This window comes from Otolemur garnettii, unplaced genomic scaffold (assembly GCF_000181295.1).
Source record: "Otolemur garnettii isolate 467f Iridium unplaced genomic scaffold, OtoGar3 scaffold00030, whole genome shotgun sequence".
Classification (NCBI taxonomy): Eukaryota; Metazoa; Chordata; class Mammalia; order Primates; family Galagidae; genus Otolemur; species Otolemur garnettii.
In genome coordinates this window covers 8,198,962-8,202,763 of record NW_003852425.1, presented here as the reverse complement: position 1 = coordinate 8,202,763, position 3,802 = coordinate 8,198,962, and the positions used below count along the sequence as shown (strand labels likewise).

The 3,802-nt window shown below is 30.7% G+C and overlaps 1 non-coding gene across 1 annotated transcript; it reads right to left on the bottom strand.

The window, feature by feature from the left end:
* Positions 1-2,607: 2,607 nt before the first annotated feature.
* Positions 2,608-2,747, bottom strand: LOC111725052. The gene has a single exon (XR_002773215.1). It is a non-coding gene; the product is annotated as a small nucleolar RNA SNORA7 (small nucleolar RNA).
* Positions 2,748-3,802: the final 1,055 nt, after the last annotated feature.

The following is a 3,802-nucleotide window of genomic DNA, read 5'->3' as shown; positions in this document are numbered from 1 at the left end:
TCTTGTGATACTTTGCTCAGAAGAACATTCTCCAGCTCCATCCATGTGAACATGAAGGATGTAAAGTCTCCATCCTTCTTAATGGCTGCATAGTATTCCTTTTAATCCTTTTAAGTCCTATAAAATCAGTACTGATGTCCTCATTGTTATTTCAGTTTTAGTAAATGAAATCATCTTCTTTCCTTAGTTCATCTTGCTAAGAATTTGTCAATTTTGATGACTTTTTTCAATGAAGCAGCTTTTGGTTTTGTTAATTTTTCTCTACTCCTTTTCTATTCTATCTCTGATCTAATTTTTATTATTTTCTTCTGCTAACTTTGGGCTTAATTTGATCTTGTTTAATTTTTTTTTTTTTGAAGTTTTTTGGCAGAGGCTGGGTTTGAACCTGCCACCTCTGGCATATGGGGCTGGCACCCTACTCCTCTGAGCCAGAGGCACCACCCTGATCTTTTTTAATTTTTACTTAGTTGTAAGCTAATATTGTTTATTTGAGATACTTCTTACCTTTTGTGTAAGCATTTATAGCTCTAAAACTCCTTATTAGCCCTACTTTCACTGTGTCCCACAAATTTTGAATTTTGGTATATTGTGTTTTCATTTGTCTCTAAGTATTTTCTAATTTCCTTTTGGTTTTCTTCTTTGATCCATGGATCACTTAACAGTGGTAGTATTACTTTTTTTTTTAAATGTGATTTTTTTTTTTAGTTTTACTTCTCATATTGGTTTCAAACTCCATCCTATTGTGGTTAGAGAAGGTACTTAGTACAATATTTACTTTTTTAAGTCTAATAAAACTTAATTTGTGACATAACATATAATCTATTCTGGAAAATGTCTCATGTGCATTGGAGAAAAATGTATGTGCTGTAGTTGTTGGGTAGACTATTCTGTGTATGTCTGTTAGATCACGTTGGTCTATTCTGCTATTTAAGTTCTCTAGTTCCTTATGTTCTGTCTTGTTGTTGTATTCATTATTTAGAATGAATTTTGAAGTCTCTAGAGTTATTATCATAGAACTGTTTTGCCTTCAATTTTGTATATTTTGATGGTTTGTCATTAGATGCAAAATGTTTGCTATTATTATATCTTTTTGCTACATTATACATTTTATCATATATAATGTCCTTTGTATTTTATAATAATTTTTGATTTAAAGTCTATTTTGTCTGACATTAGTATAGACACTTCTGCTTTGTTTTGTTTACTATTTTCATAGAGTCTATTTCCATTCTTTCACTTTCATTTTATGGGTGTCTTTGGATCTCATGTGAGTGTCCTATAGACAGCATGTAGTTGGATGATGTGCTTCTACCTATTCTTTTAGTCTTTGTCTTTTAAAGAGTTTTATACATTTGCATTTAAAGTAATTACTGATAAGAAGGGACTGATTTCTATTATTTTGCTGTTTGTTTTTTAAATGCTTTATAGTTTTCCTTTTGTCTCCCATTTCCTGCATTACTGTTTTCTTTTGTGGATAGTTGATTTTTTACATAAAATACTTAATTTTTTTCTTACATTTTAAGTCCCTATACCATGGGAATTACATTTAACATCTTAAAGTTGCATTCTCATTTGAATTTATATTAGTTTAACTTCAATAACATACAAAAATCTGTTCCTTTACCACTGTGTCCCAACTTTCTTGTTGTTGTTATGAAATTACATCTTTATGTACTGTGCGCCCCAAACATTAATCATTTTCAAAATGTATCAGTCTCTGAAATTATATAAAAAGATATGTGAAGGTACAAACCAGTTAGAATAATGCTCACTTTTAGAATAATGCTTTTTTACTCTCTTAAATCATGTAGTAAACAAAAAGTATAGTTATATACTGCTGTTTCAGTAATATTAGCTTTTGTCACTAACCATGTACTTATGTTTATTTAGATATTTATTTCTCTATATGACTTCTAGTTATCTTCTGCCATCCTTTTATTTTACCTTGCAGAACTTTCTTGACAATTTCTTGAAGGAAAGGTCTAGTGTTAATGAATTATCTCAACTTTAGTTTATGTCAGAATGTCTTAATTTCTCCTTCACTTTTAAAGGACAGTCTTACCAGATATAGGATTCTTAGTTGACAGTGTTTTTCTTTTATCACTTTGGACATAGTACCCCACTATTTTCTGGCCTTCAAATTTTTAGATGAGAAATTTGCTGATAATCTTATTGAGAATCTTCTGTATGTTATTAATCACATCTCTCTGCTACTTTCAAAAATTATTCCTTTCCTTTGTCTTTCAGAAGTTTAATTAAAATGTATCTTGGTGTGTTTCTTTGAGTTTATCTCACTTGGAGTTCATGGAGCTTCAGGAATGTATATATTCATGTCACTAAATTTGGGAAGTTTTCAGCCATTGCTTTTTTCAAATATTCTCTCTGCCTCTTTCTTTTTCTCTCTTTTCATCTTCTAGAACTTGCATAATGCACATGTTGATCCATTTCATGTTGTATCACAGGTTCCTTAGGCTCTGTTCACTTATCTTCAATTTCAATTATCTGTTGTACAGACTCAATAATTGCCATTGTGCTATATTCATTGATTCTTTATTCTGCCTGATAAAAACAGACTTTGAATACTTCTGAATAGCAAATTTTTTTTTCACTTGTAGCAGAGTGTCTTCCAATCACCAGCTACAGAATAAGCTGGGAATGGAATGGGTACCTCTGCTAGGCTTGCTTTCCCTCCTGCTTCTGAAGCTGGCAGAATACCAGGGACTCTCCAGATGCTATCCCAGAAGGTCTAAATAGTAATTTTTTAATTTTAGTCCTTGTACTTTTCATATCCAGAGTTTCTTTTTGTTTTGTTTTGTTTTGTTTTAGGTTTTTTACATGTTATTAATATTTCCATTTTATTTATCCTTAATATTCTTCACTTTCTCCATAACTTCCTTTAGTTTTTTTTGTTCATCTTCAAAATAATTTAAGTCTTTGTTCAGTAGATCATTTTTAGGGACATTTTCTGTACATTTTTTCCCCCTTTGAATGTTTCATCCTTCCTGTTTCCTTGTGTGCTTTATAATTTTCCTTTAGAAACTGGTCATTTGAGGGGCAGGATGATGGTTGGGTTTAGAAAGAGATAAGAGAGGAAATAATTAAATTCCTCAAACATAACAACAATGAAGACACAAGATATCAAAACCTGTGGGATATAGCAAAACAGTCTTAAGAGGGAAATTTATCACATTAGATGCCTACATTTGAAAAACAAAAAGAGACCTCATTAACCAACTGATGAAACATCATATGGAATTGGAAAAAAAAAAAAAAGAACAATCTAATTCTAAACCCAACAGAAAAAAGAAATAACCAAAATTAAATCAGAGATAAACAAAATTAAAAACAAAAGAATCATCCAGAAAATTAATAAAACAAAAAGTTGATTTTTTGAAAAAATAAATAAAATCAACAAACCTTTGGCCAGATTAACTAGAAACAAAAAAGTAAAATCTCTAATAACCTCAATCATAAACAATAAAGGGGAAATAACAACAGATGCCACCAAAGTACAAGAGACTATCTCTGAGTACTACAAGAAACTCTATGCCCAGAAATTTAACAATGTAGAGGAAATGGATCAATACTTGGAATCACACCTTCTCTGTAGACTTAATCCAGAAGAACTAGATCTCTTGAACAGACCAATTTAAAGAACTGAGATCAAAGAAACAATAAAAAAAACTCCCCTCAAAAAAAATGTCCTAGTCCAGATGGCTTCACACCAGAATTCTATTAAACTTTCAAAGAAGAGCTTATGTCCTTACTACAGAAATTATTCCAAAAATTTGAGAAGGAAGGA